This window comes from Balaenoptera physalus (assembly GCF_965194825.1).
Source record: "Balaenoptera physalus genome assembly, chromosome: 8".
In the NCBI taxonomy this organism is placed as follows: Eukaryota; Metazoa; Chordata; class Mammalia; order Artiodactyla; family Balaenopteridae; genus Balaenoptera; species Balaenoptera physalus.
The window spans coordinates 92,651,269-92,669,628 of record NC_138887.1 but is presented as its reverse complement, the minus strand read 5'-3'; the positions used below and the strand labels follow the sequence as shown (position 1 = coordinate 92,669,628).

The following is an 18,360-nucleotide window of genomic DNA, read 5'->3' as shown; positions in this document are numbered from 1 at the left end:
GTATTTCTTAATCCCCTAACTCTACCTTGCCCCTCCCTGCCTCCCTCTACCCACTGGTAACCATTAATTTGTATTCTATATCTGTAAGTCTGTTTCTGTTTTATTATACACACTCCTTTGTTTTATTCTTTAGATTCCACATATAAGTGTTAACATGGAGCATTTGTCTTTCTCTGTCTTACTTCAATAAGCACGATACCCTCTAGGTCCATTCATGTTGTTGCAAATGGCAGAATTTCATTCTTTTTTATGACTTATATTCCATTGTATACGTATACCACATCTTCTTTATCCATTCATCTGTTGATGGACACTTAGGTTGCCTCCATATCTTGGTTATTGTAAATAATGTTACTATGAACAATGGGGCACATGTATCTCTTCAAATTACTGTTTTTGTTTTCTTCAGCTATATACCCAGGAGTTGAATTGCTGTATTATATGTAGTTATATTTTTAGTTTTTTGAAGAAACTCCGTACTGTTTTCCATAGTGGCTGCACCAATTTACATTCACACTGACATTACATGAGGGTTCCCTTTTCTCCACATCCTCACCAACATTTGTTATTTATAGAATTTTTGATGATAGCGATTCTGACAGGTAAGAGGTTATATCTCCTTGTAGTTTTGATTTGTATTTCTCTGAAAATTGGCAGTGTTGAGCAGGTTCCTGTTGGCCATCTGTATTTCCTCTTTGGAAAAATGTCTATTCAGGTGTCTTATGTCCATTTTTTAATCATTTGGGGGGATACCAAATTTATGAGCTGTTTATGCATTCTAGATATTAACCCCTTATCTATCATAAAATTTGCAAATATTTTCTCCCACTCAGTAAGGTGTCTTCCATTTTGTCGATGGTTTCTTTTGTTGTGCAAAAGTTTTAAGTTTAATTATGTCCCATTTGTTTATTTTTGCTTTTGTTTCCTTTGCTTTCGGAGACAGATTCAAAAAACATCACTACAATTTACATCAGAAAGTATTCTGCCTATGTTTTATTCCAGAAGTTTTCATGGTTTCCAGTCTAACCTTTAGGTAATCCATTTTGAGTTTATTTTTATATCTGGTGTGAGAAAATGTTCTAATTTCATTCTTTTACATGTAGCTGCCCAGTTTTCCCAGCACCTCTTATTGAACAGACTGTCTTTCCTCTGATATATAGTCTTTCCTCCACTGTTGTATATTAAATGTAAGTGCATGGGTATATTCCTGGGCTCTCTATTCTGTTCCACTGGGCTATGTGTCTGTTTATGTACTGGTACCACACTGTTTTAATTAATGAAGATTTGTAGTATAGTCTGAAGGCAGGGAGTGTGATTCCTCCAGCTTTGTTTTTTTTCCTCAAGATTGCTTTGGCCATTCAGGGTCTTTTGTCATCTCATATAAATTTTATTATTATTTCTTCTAGTTCTGTAAAAAATGTCATGGGTATTTTGAAAGGGATTGCATTAAATTTGTAGATTTCTTTGGGTAGACCTTTTAACAATACTAATTCTTCCAATCCATAAACACAGGATATCTTTCCATTTCTCTGCACCATCTTCAATTTCCTTCATCAATACTGTATAGTTTTCAGAACAGAGGTCTTTCACCTCCTTGGCTAAGTTTACTTCTAGGTATTTTATTATTTTTGATGCAATTTTAAAATGAACTTTTTTCTTGCTTTCTCTTTCTCATAGGTCATTGTTATTATATAGAAAAGCAATAGATTTCTGTATATTAATCCTGTATTCTGCAATGTTACTTAATTCATCTATTAGTTCTAACAGTTTTTTGGTGGAGATGTCAGGGTTTGCTATGTACAGTATTATATCATCTGCAGATAGTGACAGTTTACTTCTTCCCTTCCAATTTAGCTGTCTTTTATTTTTCTTGTCTGATTGCTGTGGCTAAGACTTGCAACACTATGTTAAATAGAAGTGGTGAGAGTGGTCATCCTTGTCTTGTTCCTGATTTTATAGGAAAAACTTTCAGCTTTTCACCATTTAATATGATGCTAGCTCTGGGTTTGTCATAAATGGCCTTTATTATGTTGATATATGTTCCCTCTGTGCCATCTTTGATGAGAGTTTTTATCATGAATAAATGTTAACTTTTGTCAAATGCTTTTTCTGCATCTAATGAGAAGATCATATGATTTTTATCCTTCTGTTATTGTGGCATATCACACTGATTGATGTGCAGATATTGATCCATCCTTGCATCTTTGGAATAAATCCCACTTGATCATAGTGTATGATCCTTTCAGTGTATTGTTGGACTTGGCTTGCTAACATTTTGTTGAAGATGTTTGCATCTACATTCATCATGATATTGGCCTGTAATTTTTTTTTTTTTGTAGTGTCTTTGTCTGGTTTTGGCATCGGGCTAATGGTGGCCTCACAGAATGAATGTGGGAGTGTTCCCTAGTTTTTTTGGAATAGTTTGATAAGGATAGGTATTAGCTCTTGTTTAGTAGAATGTCCCTGTGAAGTTATCCAGTCCTGGACTTTTGTTTGCTGGGAGTTTTATGATTACTAATCCAATTTAACTACTAGTGATTGGTCTGTTCAGATTATCTATTTATTCCTGATTCAGTCTTGGAAGATTGTGTGTTTCCAGAAATTTATCCATTTCTTCTAGATTTTCCAATTTGTTGGCATATGACTATTCATAGTATTCTCTTATGAATTTTTGTATCTCTGTGGCAGTGGTTGTAATTTCTCCTCTTTCATTTCTTATTTTATTTGGGTCATTTTTTTTTTCTTGATGTGTCAGGCTAAAGGTTTATCAATTTTTCTTATCTTTAAAAAACCAGCTCTTAGTTTCATTTATCTTTTCTATTGTTTTTTTACAGAGGGGGGGTCCTCTGTTTTACTTATTTCCTCTCTGATCTTTATTATTTCCTGCCTTTTGCTGACTTTGGGCTTTGTTCTTTTTCTAATTCCTTTAGATGGTAGGTTAGGTTGTTTGAGATTTCTCTTGTTTCCTGAGGTAGGCCTTTATTGCTATAAACTTCCTTTTTAGAACTGTTTTTGCTGCATCCCACAGATTTTGGAAAGTTGTGGCTTTACATTCATTTGTCTAAAGATATTTTCTGATTTCCTCTTTGATTTCTTCATTGACCCATTGGGTTTTCTTCAGTAGCATGTTGTTTAGTCTCCAATGTTTGTGTTTTTCCCATTTTTCTTCCTGTGACTGATTTCCAGTTTAACACTGTTGTTGTCAGAAAAAAAATGCTTGATATAATTTCTATCCTCTTAAATTTGCTGTGACTTTTTTCGTGGCCTGGCATGTGACCTATCTTGGAGAACGTTCCAGGTACATTTGAAAAGAATGTGTATTCTTCTGATTTTGGATGGAATGTCCTGTAGATAACTATTGTTTCCTTATTGATTTTCTGTTTGTATGATCTGTCCATTGATGTAACTGGGGTGCTAAAGTTCCCTACTATAATTGTATTATTGTCAATTTCTCTGTTTATGTCTGTTAACATTTGCTTTACATATTTAGGTGCTCCTATACTAGGTGCATATATGTTAATAAACATTGTATCCTCTTCTTGTATTGACTCCTTTATCATTATGTAAAGCCCTTTTTATGTTTTGTTATAGACTTTGTTTTAAAGTCTATTTTGTCTGATATGAGTATTGCTACCTCAGGTTTCTTGTCATTTCCATTTACATTAAATACGTTTTTCCACCACCTCACTTTGAGTCTGTACATTTAGCTCTGAAGTGAGTCTCTTGTAAGCAGCATATGCATGGGTCTTGTTTTTTTTATTCAATCAGACTATGTCTCAATTGAAGCATTTAGTCCAGTGGCATTTAAAGTAATTCTTGATGGGTATGTACTTATCACCATTTTGTTACTTGTTTTGTGGTTGTTTTGCAGTTCTTTTCCGTTCTTCTCTTCTTCTTTTAGTTTCTTCCCTTGTGGTTTGATGGTTTCCTTTAGTGGTATGCTTGTGTTGCTTTCTCTATAGTTTTTGTGTATCTATTGCAGGTTTTTGATTTGTGGTTACCATGACGTTCATATAGTTGACTTATAACTCTGTCTTCTTAGTTAAAATTGGTAGTCATTTAAGTTCAAACATATTCTAAAAGATCTACATTTTTTTACTCCCCTCCCCCATGTCTTTTTTATGTCTTATTTTACATCTTCATCTTAATTAACTGTTTATTTTAGTTATAATCGATTTTATATTTTTTTTGTCATTTAATCTTCATACTAGCTTATTTAAGTGGTTGATCCACAGCCTTTACTGTATATTTGCCTTTACTAGTGGGATTTTTTCTTTTCCTATAAATTCTTCCTTTTTCTGTAGCTTTTTTTTTCCACTTAGAGAAGATCATTTAACATTTCTTTTAGAATTGATTTAGTACTGATTAACTCTTTTAGATTTTGCTTGTCTGAGAAGTTCTTTATCTCTCCTTCAATTCTGAAAGATAATCTTGCTGGATAGAGTATCTGAGTTTTTCCCTTTCAGCACTTTAAATATATCATGCCACTCCCTTCTGACCTGCAAGTTTCTGCAAAAAAAGTCAGCTGTTAGCCTTATGGGGGTTACCTTGTATGTGAATCTTTGTTTTTCTCTTGCTTCCTTTAGAATTCTCTGTCATTAACTTTTGCCATTTTAATTACAATATGTCTTGGTGTGGTTCTCTTTGGTTTCATCTTGCTTGGGACTCTCTGTGATTCCTGTACCTGGGTATCTGGTTTTTCCTTCTTCAGGTTTGGGAAGTTTTCAGCCATAATTCATCAAATACATTTTTGACCTTTTTCTCTCTTTCCTCTCCTTCTAGGACCCCTATAATGCAATTATTAGTATGCTTGAGGTTGTCTTAGAAGACCTTTAAACTGTTCTGATTTTTTAAATTTGTTCTTCTTCTTGTTGTTCTGATTAGGTGATTTCCACTAGTCTATCTTCCAAATCATTTATGCCTTCTTCTGTATCACCTAGTCTGATGTTAATTCTTCTAGTGTGTTTTACATTTCAGTTTCTTCAGCTCTGACTGGTTCTTCTTCATAATTTCTAGTTAGTTGTTAAAATTCTCACTGTTCACCTATTCTTTTCCCTTGTTCAATTAATATTCTTATTACTAATGTTTTGAATTCTTTATATGGTAAATTATTTCTGTTTCATTGTTGGTTTTTTTCTGGATTTTTTTCCCCTTGTTCTTTTGTTTGAAACAAAATTTTCTGGCTTCTCATTTTCCTCAATTTTCTCTGTCTCTATGGAATTAGGTGAAGTGGTTATTTACCCTGGTTTTGAAAGGGTTTCCTTGTACTGTGTGTGTCCCTATATAGTCTGTGTGTGCCCAATGGCTTTGGTGGAAGAGCTTGATCTGAAGTGAGCATGAGGCAAGTCCTCCCCCAGGGTGTGATGGCAGCCATCACCTTGGTGGGAGCCAGGGCTGGAGATAGAGGGGATAAAGCAGAGCCAGGTGTCAGCCAAAAGTTCCCCTGTGCTCAGTGACCAACACTGCCATACTGGGTTAAGGGGCAGGTGCCAAGTACTGGAGCAGAAGCCCTGAGGGTCAAGTTTGAGCTGGTTCCATTCCTCTAAGTGTGTTATCTGCCTCCTCCCAGAATCAGCACCTTTACCCCAGAAGGGAGAAGCGCTAGAGCAAGAGTGGCTGGAGAGGGTGCCCCATGTGAGCGGCTCACTTACTGGTGTATTCCTGGCACACCAGTCAAAGTTCCAAACCACTCCGCATCCGCTACCTCTGTACCAGTAATAGCTGCCCGCACCCCTTTTAGATGTAGTACTAGGTCCAAGCCAGCTCTGCTTCCTACAACCGTACACTCTCCTTGACAGTGGCATCCTTCCCCCCAGAGAGGAGCTGCACCATGGAGCAAGAGGGGCTAGGAGTCATTCATTATACAGTAAAAATCAATCGGTAAATGTACTGCTATTTCCCCTCAATGACTTTCTGAAAGATGTAACTGAAGCTCAAAATGAGGGTTTAAAAATTCTGGGTACAGTATGGCTACGTAAATGTTACAAACACTTGACTTTTGCATTCAATTTTCCATAAACTATTTTTAAATGGCCCTATATCTCTGATTGCTACTTCTATATTATTTGAAAATCAAGAATCCTTTGAAAAGTCACAGTAAGCTAGATGTGCTAAACTTCTTGAATTAAATGCTTATTACATGGTTGACATGGGAACAAGGCAGCAAAGCCTAAATGTGATGAGAATGTCAGTCAAAGGATACCTTGTTCCTGTTCTAAAATTAGTCTTCATTTCCTAAACTGTTCAATTATTTATGACCACCTTATGAAACTACCAAATTAACTTCCTGAATAATTTTACAACTCATAATTTATCTGAATTATATATTTTCTATATATTGTTAAAATTGGAAGAAACCATGAATTGACCTGATTACAACTGCTAAATAGTTAGGACCTAATTTCTCATTATTTTAAACTACGCTTGCTTGTTAAAAGCTTCAAAAAATGGTAAAGATTCTGAAACTTAGTGTCCTTTCCTAGTGACATTTAGTATCCAGGTCAAATGGTACATCACTACCAAACTGGATCCTGTAAAACATTTTCTTATATTTGTAAAGCTGAAAAAAATACTGAGTATATACAACCTTTATAAGAAAGATAAAACATATCCATGCATAAGATAGATACACAGAAATGTTCTAAGAATAGTGATTCTCTGACAATACTGAAGACGATCACATTAAAATAATGACTCTAGGACTTTCATATATATATAATAACCTTAAACTCAATGACACTCAAAAGTAAGAGAAAAGCCTTTCACTTCTGGCCATGATGGAATGCCTTATATCAGACTAAACAGCTGCCCAAGAATAAATACAAATGCTGGATAAAATACCAAGGTGAACATAAATTTGTACTAAAAATAGATTTTTAAGATTTTAAAGAGCAATTAACACAGCCAGAATTTGAAGGGCCAAGACACCAGAAAGAAGCAAAGTGTACAGAAACATTCTAAAGATTTGGCATGCAAAACACAGATTTAATTTTCACTGCTTTATATCAGATACTGTTTTTCTATCAAAAAGTAGCATAGTAGATGTACTTAACACAGTTATAGAGAAGGTTTAAAAAATGCCTTTCTTTGGAAAAAGGGCTTTTGGGAAATAACTAGACACATTTTTATGGAATGCCTTTTAAGAATTTTTTAAGAACTGATTTATTTTATTGTGGAAAGAAAATTTAATGAGATCTACTCATTAGCAAATTAATTTTGGTAATTAGAAAATTCATTGTCTCAAATCGAGGGAAAGTCCTATCTCAGTATATCTTTTAAATTTTTAACTTTTGGGGAAATCTGATTTCCTATGTCTAAGACAAACTAATACAAAATTCTGACATTTTGAGTTTTCCTACAATTGTATCAATTTGATGATGAATAAAACTGGGATGCTATCTCTCTAGTATTATTCCTAAATCTAAGCTGCACTGATTTATTTGAATTTCTGTTCTAATATATAATCGATCAGTATATTTATACATTAACATATTCACCTAGAAAATATATGAGCTACATTTGTATGCATTTCTCTCTAATCTAAAGAGTTGTCCCTTTAAAAGATCATCTCCCAAGATTTATATGTGCAGAGAAGAAATAAATTGTTGTAATACAGAGAATTACCAATGCACTTTTCCAAAAGTAAATTATTTTTCATACAAGAGAAACTACAATATATAAAAGAATAATACAAAATTCTAAAGATATGTTATACATATTAAAAATAGATCTCAAAAGAAATTTTACTGTTAATTATATGTCAGCTTCTTCTGGAGTAAGAATAAAGGTCAAATGCTGAAGACCATGGAATCCATTAAGTACAGACAATAAAATAACTGATGAAGATGGTAACATACATCATGATTTACACAGTGAAACTGTGGTGATAATGACTTACAGTTCTCCCTAGCCTCATGTAGGTTTGGGGTTTCTCAGTCAGACAAAACAGTAAGTTGAGAGGGGTTATTTATTTTTTAAAAAGTCAGTACGCCTTCCTTGTGTGATGAAGACATAACATTACTGAGCTGACACCATAAAAAGAAAGATAAGCAGGAAAGCTTGTGAGCTACTGCTCAAACTCAAATCAGGATTCAACTTTTCTCACTGAAGCAAATAGGGCATAGAGATATTTCACAGAATTGTGGAGTTTGGGTACCATATAAAAGCATCTTGCTAAGGGTGTGTCAGGAACAAAAACTCAGCCTAGGTTCCACCTGAAAAGCAGTATAACTACTGTAGAATTGGGTCCAGAAAGAGCAATAACCACCTGTGAAGCCACATCTGCCCAAAGAGATCACCCGTCTGAGTCATCAGCCTAGACGCTCCTTGGAGCCTAACAGGTGGGCATGGTAGGATGCCTACTCCCTGTAACAAAGACAGCACGCTGAATGAGGCAGACAACAGAGATATCAGAAAGCATTCAAATTCATCAGACATCACTAACAAGTCAAAAGGTACTCCAAGTGATCATGATCCCTGTCTGGATACAGCAAGAGGATGGTGTGGCCAGGGAAGAGAGGAATGACAGCCTCAGGGCCAGGCTGTGTTGGAGGGCATAGTGCTTTTGTTGCTAGTTACAGAAGAATGCTTTTCACCTTCCCCAAGTCTGCGAGACAAGCAGTGCCAAGCCTGGCTATCTACTTACACTGGGGAGAAGGGAAACTATACGGTGAGCACAGTTGCGGGCCACCCAAATAGTGGTGACAAGGATACAGGGGAGTATTTCAATCTGGAAATCCAGTTCCATCTTCTTTACTGTCGCCACCATGAAAATCCATTATACTCAAAGTGGATTAAAGTGGTCCTTACACCATTACCACTACACTGTGGCTGTGGCTAATAAAGCTGGAAATTATTCTTCTTAAAAATTAAGGAGAGTGACTTCTGGGTATAAACCCCGAATAATTGAAAGCAGAGACTCAAACAAATATGTGTATACCCATGTTCGTAACAGCATTACTCACGAGAGCTAAAAGGTAGACACAACCCAAGTGTCCATCAATGGATGACCCGATAAACAAAATGTGGCATATACATACAATGGAATATTTTTCAGTCTTAAAGAGGAAGGAAATTCTGACACATTCTATAATATGGATGAATCCTGAAGACAGTACGCAAAGTAAAATAACCCAGTCACTAATACCTAGAGTAGTCAATTCATAGAGATAGAAAGTAGAATAGTGGTTTCCAAGGGTTGAGGGATTATTGGTTACAGAGTTTATTAGGGGTTATTGGTTACAGAGTTTCAGCTGGGAAAAATGAAAAAGTTTTAGAGATGGATGGTGGTGATATTTGCACAATAATGTGAATATACTTAATGCTACAGAACTGTCCACTTAAATATGTTAACATGGTAAATTTTATATTATGTATATTTCACCACAATAAAAATGAATATGGAGAATGTGCTTTCTGTGTTATGTTGAAAAGATTTAAGGAGGGAGTCTCTGTTGCTTGAGATCCAAGTTGTTTTGGTGGTTAGTGATACAGCTCTGGTTAGCCCAAAATGAGAATTTACCGCCCAGGCTATGACAATCCTGTAGAGAAGCACAGCTCCTGCAGAGCAACCTCCAATATCTCAATCACCTTTGCAGCACAGTCTTGGCAAAGATATTCCATGCTTCTAAGAATTCTAGCTCTTTCAATTCACTATTTTACACTAGTGTAGCTGAGTCAGGACAAGTCCGGTATCAGTCACTCAACGGTATGTACAAATTATACTCCCTCTAAAAAATAAGCCACTTGGCTATGGTTAGGTCTGCCTCATTTCACCAGATTCCATTTTTCTTTTTCTTTCTTTCTTTCTTTTTTTTTCCCCCGACAGGTAGGTAGACCATAAGATTGTCTGAATCCAAGGATAAAAGGGGTCAAAACCTTTTCTCCCAGAGCAACATGACCTCTATGCACATTAGGAGATGCAAAGGGATACTTGGGATTGGAGGATCACCATCACCCAAGTCCACTTGCTAGAAATACCTAATCCCCACAAATCATCACACCAGAGACCTCAGATCCCCAGCTCATTGAGTTCTGATTTAAAGAAACTCTCCAGGACTCTTTAATCAGAATACTGTGTAATTAAGGCCATACCTAAGTGCTTAAGTAGAGAAATTCAGATACACATTATCCATTATAGAAAGCTATTTTAACCAGGTTTATTTTTGTCTATTTTTTTTCTGGTTTAATGCCTTTTACCTCATCTCCTTTGCCCCCCTCCAGCCTTCACCCACTAATCAAAGAGGTAGCTCCACCCTCCCCCATCATAAGCATTCTAACATCTCCAATTTTTCAGTTTAAGAATTGACTTCTATATTACTAAGATTAATAGGGAATACAAATAACAATTAACTTGATCTCCTAGATATTCTCAAATATAGGTTGACAGCTAATGCCAATAAAATTATACTGACTTTTGCACTGGCTCACTTCATTTGCACACTTATACCCACTGCTGATGTGTTTGCCACATAACTGTGCTATTCGCAAAATACAGCAGGGCTGGAGATTTATTAGACAGTTCCCAGTTCTGACAGTTTTTGCTGACCTCAGCAGCATAGCTAAACAAAAAGTGACACAACACCAGGGCAGTATTTTTTTCTTAAGGAGAACTGAAATCTATTTATTTATTTAGGCTGTGCTGCACAGAATGCAGGATCTTAGTTCCCTGACCAGGAATCAAACCTGCCCCCTGCAGTGGAAGCGTGGAATCTTAACCACTGGACCGCCAGGGAAGTCTCAGTAATTTTTTCTATATAAAATATCTAAGCACGTTTTCTTATTGTGTTAATATGCCAGTAGAAACTATTTTCCACGGTCAGAGTAAATGTTTCTGCAGTATGCTCCTGAGCTTCCTCATTAAATGAGTGATTATTCTACATCCACTGCTGAAGGTCTTAAAGTCTAACTGTATATAAGTTCTCAGCAAAACACTGCTCTCAATTCCCTAGAAATAGTCTACAGACTATTTCCACACTAAGCACAGATTTCTCTACTATTAACATTTTGCAAAGTGGAAAAAGAAATTTCTATCAACCGAAAAGGAAAGCTCTTTGTTTCCTTTATATTTTTGCTTTTTTCTTGTTTGTTTTTTATTTCCTGTACTTGACAACTATAGTTTGGTTTTACTGGAAAGTTATAAAATACTTTTTTAACAATAGCTTGAATTTATTAAGTTTCTCCATGCCAATAAGCAAAACACACTTGCATTCAGGTTTGAACAATAAAGCAGCTACTCAGGGCTCCAACGTCTATGTTTTTGGCTTGCCCAAGTCTTATTCTAGATTTAGGAACTCCTGGATCCTTTCTTCTCCTGCCTTGAGGACAGGAAAAAACAAAAGCGAAAACAAAACACCCATTCAGATTACCTGTGATCAAAATAGCCTTGACATTACCCTAAACTTGATTAAACTTTAGGTAGGCTTCTTCCTGACAACAGGCCCCTGACCTTCCTTTCCTTACAGCATTTACTTTAGAAAACATTTAATTATAAATCCCTTCTTTGCCTCTTTGTGATACAAATATTCTAGCTTCTTGCCAGTTTTACAACCCAAGAATGTCCTCCTCAAGAACTTGGTAGTGATCTCTTTGAAACAGAACCATCATGGGAGAGAGGGCCCCTATCTCCCAGTGTCTGTATGAAGGTAGGAGCCTAACTTCAATAAGCTTCAATTAGCAAATGCAGATAGCCTAATCCATTGATCAGCCTCCCCCTAATAGCCTTCTGTAGTTTTCCATTAGTTCATCCTAGTGCTCAAAATCTCTCCTGTTTTTTGTTTTAGCAGAGTTGAGTTCAAGCTCTCTCTCTTATTGCAATAGCCTTAAATAAAGTCATCCTTGACTGTTTAACTCCATCCAGAACAATTTTTCTTTGACATTATAAACTAGCTTCTTTTTAAAAAAATCTTCTGTTTTCAAATGAATGACAAAATATGAGTAGAGCACCTATTATATAGTTTTCATACATATTATTTAATCCAAATGAATTACAACAACAGATGATGTTATAAATAAAAGAAATAAGACTCACATTTAGAGACTTGGCAATTCAGAGCTGCAACATAGGGCTGGAATACAAACATAGTCACTGAAGGTAAATTCTGGATTTGCTTTTATCACCCTTTTAAGCAAGGTTGGGTCTTTTATCCTGTGGAACTAGAGGCTGAAAGCTAAAGACCAGGACAGGGACAGTCCCAGCATGGCTGGGAGGTAGCTCTCCCCTAGTTTGTTTGGAAGCAGGCAGACATCATTAAACAATGGCACTATAAAATATAAACAAATCCAGAATGGCCTAATGATTCCAAGGCAAAAATAGTCAAAAACTTCTGATGGTGAATAATTTTAAAGGCTTAAACCCATAGTTATAACACAGCACTAAGCTTTATTTGTTGGTTTTTTCCTTTCTTCCTTCCTTAACTGGATTGGGGTTAGCCAACAAAAACAAAGACTGAATACCTTAAAACAATAGGATGCAATAATCTTCCTGGTTTGAGACTTCAGTTTAATAGAACCCTAGAAGCCCAAGGATAAGCTTAAATCTATGCTTGCAGACAAATTTAATAGGAAGGGGGCAAGATAGTGAGGGCAAAGATCATGGAATTAGAAGGCTAGAAGTTCTTAACACAAACTCACAGACTTCATAATCTTGTTTAAGACACTTTCTGACAGGCTGCCTTTGAAATAGATTACTCTGACAGTTATTATGGTTGTTTCCAACCAGGAATGAATTAAATTAAATACATAGCTAGCACATACAAATTAAAGATGTTTATTAAACAATGTTTACTCAATATGAATTAGGCATATATTAAACAGAAATTCAGAAGTTGTTAAGTGAATTTTAAATTTAAGGGTGCTTTTATTGCTGTTAATAAGAGTATTTATATTTTTTGTATACTCTAAAGATATTAGATTCCAGGTATAAGAAAAAATTGCTATAGTCATCCAGGAGAGCCATCTCACTTTACAAATAAAGAAACTGAGGCTCAGATACACTATCTAAGCCATAAATCAAGTTAATGACAGAAAAGCATCTCTAGACTTTTGAGGTAGACATCCTGATTCCTACACTTGAATGTCTTCCATCATCCTATATTGCATCTATTCACCTGCTAAAATAAGTAGGGTTTATAATATGTTACAAGGCAATATTATGTATTATTTATAAATTGCATACTATATTATTCTAAAATGCTGAATAATATTATCTAAAATTAGAAAAATTAACATTAGAAACATTAGGACATTCTACAGTGAAGATAAACAGGTACAGCTTTGAGAGAAAAATATGTTGTACAAATTTCAATATACTCAAAGAGATAGAATTGCATCATGAAAGCTATAGGTTGTTTGGAACTTTAAATAAAATGTTATTTGCATGTATTAGCTAAAAAAAGTGAAATTCCTAAAGTTAATTTTTGAAAATCATGACATTCATCCATGAACAATACTTAAAAATTTCTTGTATACTACGTTATGTTCTGTGTGACTATGTAAACTGAATTTTAAGTTTATCTGAAAACCATTATATTTCTAAATGACATGAATCATCAAATTTGTAAAACACAGATGCCATCCATTCCTCAGAAAAGTAAAAATGTCTCCATGTAATATATGCATGTTATTTTATCACTGACTTGCTTGTCCATGGAAAAGTATGTACGTTTTACAAATATAACAGAGGTTGGCTCCCCAAATCTCTGGTTTTGATACAGGTTTTAGAGATAAAAAGCACTAAGCAAAGCTCTAAGAGGCTTACACTAGCCTGAAAGAAGTATACTTTTCCTTATAGATACTTCACAGAGAAAATACAGTAGAATATGTTTTTCTTTATTAGCTTTTGAGATTAGTTCACTGCTCTTATTGGACCTAGAATCCAGCTGAATTAGCATTACTAAAAGAAAAGGGAGTTTGAAAGCAAATCATTTCAATGGAATTCAGTAAAACAAGATTTTTTTTTAAATTTTGCATTGTTAAATACAATTTTTAATCAAAATTGTGCTAAGATAAAATTTTGTATAAAGAATAAAAACCTTGGAAACATAATAAAATTACAAAAATATAGTAATTTGGTCAATAAATGTTTGCATGATAGCTACTCTGTAAATATCTTAACTAAAACAGAATAGTGAATTTGTATGAAACTATAAGGGGAGCATAAGATCCATAGCAATGTTTTCATCCAATTCAAACAAAACTTTCCATCCCAAAAGATAACAGTACCTACTTTTAAAGAAAGAATAGATTTTTAACACTGTTCAATTTAAAGCTTACATACGGCATAAAATTAGAGGGAGATTTATCACACTCAACTATTCAACTATTTCTATCTTTACGAGAATATAAACTTGGTAAAAATTTTCTCTAGTTTGGAAACAGTATCAAAAATTTTTAAATGTTTATCTTACTCAATTCAGCAGTTTCACTAATAGAATTATACACAAATACCTGAAAGAAAATATTTGAATAATTTTAAGAGTTGTGTGCATACAAAGTCTTAAAATATTAATTCCTATAATGAAAATTTTGTAATAACCTGAGTTACAACATAAGACTTATAATTATGACACATTCATTTATACTGTTTAATATTATATAGGTATTAAAAATATATTGTACACAAATAGGTCATGACATGGAAACCTGTTTATAGCAAATTGTATAGTGAAAAATCAGGGTTTAAAACACCATGTAGAATACAGCCCCCATATTATACATACACAAATATATATGCACACTGTCTAAAAGAAAATATATACAAATATTTCGACAAATACATGCCAAGGTTATAGGATTTAGGGTGATTTTTTGAATTTTTTTCCTATATTGTAGCAAAGTACACTAATATAAAATTTACTATCATAACCATTTTGAAGTATATAGTTCAGTTGTACTGTATTCATATTGTTGTGCAACCATCACCACTATCTATCTCCAGAATTCTTTTCATTTGAAAGACAAACTCTGTACCTATTAAACAATAACTCCCCATTATTCCCTCACTATAGCCCCTGTCAGCGACCACTCTATTTTCTTTTCTTTTTCTTAACTTTCTCCCCTAAATTTTCAACAAAAGGGGGCAGAAACAGTGCAGCAAAGAATAGGGCTTAATCATCAGAGTCACTGAGATACAAGACTGACCAGCAAGTAGCAGTGTGTAGACTTCCTTTTCATATTAAGAATATTAGCATTCAGGACAAAAGGAGATGACCTCACATTGAAATATTGCAATATCTCCTATTAATTGTCATTTAATATTTTCTAATATTTTACCATCATAATTAAATCATGAACATTTTTGTACATGAATATTTGCCTTCATTTCTGTGTTTCTTGGAAAATATTCCAGCATGTAGAATGCCCAGGTCAAAGACTAAAGAGATATAATTTTAATGACACAGTTTTTGATATAGATAAGTCACAATAGCTGAAAAGAGAGAAGAAATAGCTGAAAAAAGCTCCTATTTCTAAAAACTGATCGTATTACATATATTTCATTAGAAATTTTATAGCAAGGGTTAAAAACGTCTAGTTCAAAAGTATACTGGGTTCTCCTGTGATGCCATAACTGAAGTGGATATTCTTTGCATCCTGTAAAATGTCTAGTTTCCAAAATGCTTCACATATGCCAAAAAAATCACTAAATATAAAATCTAAATGTAAAATTTTAGTCATAAGATTTATTTTGAAAAATACGATCTCTCCCCAGTTTCTTCTCAATGTCATTTTTAGAATATCAGGAGTTTCTACAAAGGACATAGTCTTTTAATTGTTCCTTAGTCATGTTTATAGTTTCACCAAGAAAAAGACCATTGCTCATCTTTATATATCATTTGACAGTTCCAATGATTTCATTTTAATCTATTTATTTATTTTCATAGCAGAAGAACACTAAAGTATTGCTTATTCATTACCTGGTAAAATACAAAATGCAAGATAAGAAGCTGAAATGCTTTTCCAAGTAAATAAAAATAGGACAGTCTTTTTAAATGTACCCATTATCCATTGATTTAAATATAGTAAGATTCCACTTATTCCAGATTGCTGATTTCATCAGGTCTCAGATTGTAGCATGATTAGTCAACAAACTTGATGAACATGATTAAGTGTTCTATGTATTTTTTTACTTGTTACAATGTCTTAAATAGATTATTCATCTAAAGTACTCAAGAAACTTAATTGAACAATGGGACAAAGGAAACTCATGTTAATCACATACCATCAAGCACACTTAATTAAAAAAAATCTGAACTTTAGTACTGTTTAGTACTGCTTTTTATTTTTTTTGTACAAATAGATAGCAGTTTTTTCTGAATATTTTTAACAGAATATTTGCTGTAAATATTTTATTAGGTGTTCCCTTGAGATAGTGCATGTAACTAAAATATTTCTTGAAGATAAACGTTAAGAAATGAAAACAGTTGCAGTTTTAAATATAAGATCTTCCTCAGCTCATGATGGGGTTACAAAGTCTACAAATAATAAATGCTGGAGAGGGTGTGGAGAAAAGGGAACACTCCTTTACTGCTGGTGGGAATGTAAATTGGTACAGCCACTACGGAGAACAGGTTCCTTAAAAAACTAAAACTGGAGGTTCCTTAAAAAACTAAAAAATAGAGTTATCATATGAGCCAGCAATCCCACTCCTGGGCATATATCCGGAAAAAATTAAAACTCTAATTCGAAAAGATATATGCACCCCAATGTTTATAGCAGCACTATGTACAATAGTCAAGACATAGAAGCAACCTAAGTGTCCATCGACAGACGAATGGATAAAGAAGATGTGGTATACATATACAATGGAATATTATTCAGCCATAAAAGGAATGAAATATTGCCATTTGCAGCAACATGGATGGACCTAGAGATTATCATACTGAGTGAAGTAAGTCAGGCAGAGAATGACATATAATATATGATATCACATATTTGTAATCTAAAAAATAATGCAAATGAATTTATTTACAAAACAGAAACAGACTCACAGACATAGAAAAATTATTATGGTTACCAAAGGGGAAAGGGAGGGAGGGATAAATTAGGAGCATGGGATTAATAGATACATACCACTATATATAAAATAGATAAACAACTAAGATTTATTGTATAGCACAGGGAACTACATTCAATATCTTGTAATAACATATAATGGAAAAGAATCTGAAAATATATATATATATATACACACATATATATATAACTGAATCACTTTCCTGGAAACCTGAAATTAACACAATATTGTAAATCAACTATACTTCAATAACAAAACAGAAAATTAATTTAATACACCTAACCTACCAAACATCATAGTTTAGCCTAGCCTACCTTAAAAGTGCTCAGAACATTTAATTAGCCTACCGTTGGGCAAAATCATCTAACACAAAGCCTACTTTATAATAAAGTGTTATATATCTCATGTAATTTATTGAATACTGTACTGAAAGTGAAAAACAGAATGGTTGTGAGTGTATCAATTGTTTACCCTTGTGATCATGTGGCTAACTGGGAAATGCGGATCACTGCCGCTGCCAGCATCACAAGAGAGTATCATGTTGCATATTGCTAGCCTGGGAAAAGATCAAAATTAAAAATTCAAAGTATGGTTTCTACTGAATACATATTTCTTTCACACCATTGTAAAGTCGAAAAATTGTAAGTGGGGCTTCCCTGGCGGCGCAGTGGTTGAGAATCTGCCTGCCAATGCAGGAGACACGGGTTCGAGCCCTGGTCTGGGAAGATCCCACATGCCGTGGAGCAACTAGGCCCGTGAGCCACAATTACTGAGCCTGCACGTCTGGAGCCTGTGCTCCACAACAAGAGAGGCCGCGATAATGAGAGGCCCGCGCAGCGCGATGAAGAGTGGCCCCCACTTGCCACAACTAGAGAAAAGCCCTCGCACAGAAAAACGAAGACCCAAAACAGCCATAAATAAATTAATTAATTAATTAATTTAAAAAAAAAAAAACCTAGTAAGTTTAAAAAAAAAAAAAATTGTAAGTGGACTATCTGTAATTTAAATATTTTTTAAGCAAAGCTGTAATCAAAATATTTGAGAGAAATGGCAATCATTTCATTATTTTCACAAAATATCGTACATACACTTCTGTGTAAATATGAAATAAAAACAAGAAAATAATAATCAATTACACAAAAAAATTTCTTAAAAGCAAAAACATTTTAATTTTGCTATTATATAGATAGCTATATAATAGAAACATCTTACACTTTATTCTTAGTATATAACAAAGGTAAAACTTAAGGGTAGGAAAGGTAGCAAGGAAATTTTACACACGTTCTGTTGACAAAAAAGTTTACAAAAGCAAAATTTTATTTATTGCTCCTGAATCTACAAATGTTGAT

At 34.1% G+C, this 18,360-nt stretch overlaps 1 long non-coding RNA gene across 1 annotated transcript; it reads right to left on the bottom strand.

Annotated features, from left to right (window-relative positions):
* Positions 1-667: 667 nt before the first annotated feature.
* LOC309665769 lies at positions 668-18,080 on the bottom strand. Its single transcript, XR_014266680.1, has 2 exons — positions 18,004-18,080; positions 668-17,662 (listed from the first exon to the last, which is right to left on the bottom strand). It is a non-coding gene; the product is annotated as an uncharacterized lncRNA (long non-coding RNA).
* Between the last annotated feature and the right edge of the window lie 280 nt (positions 18,081-18,360).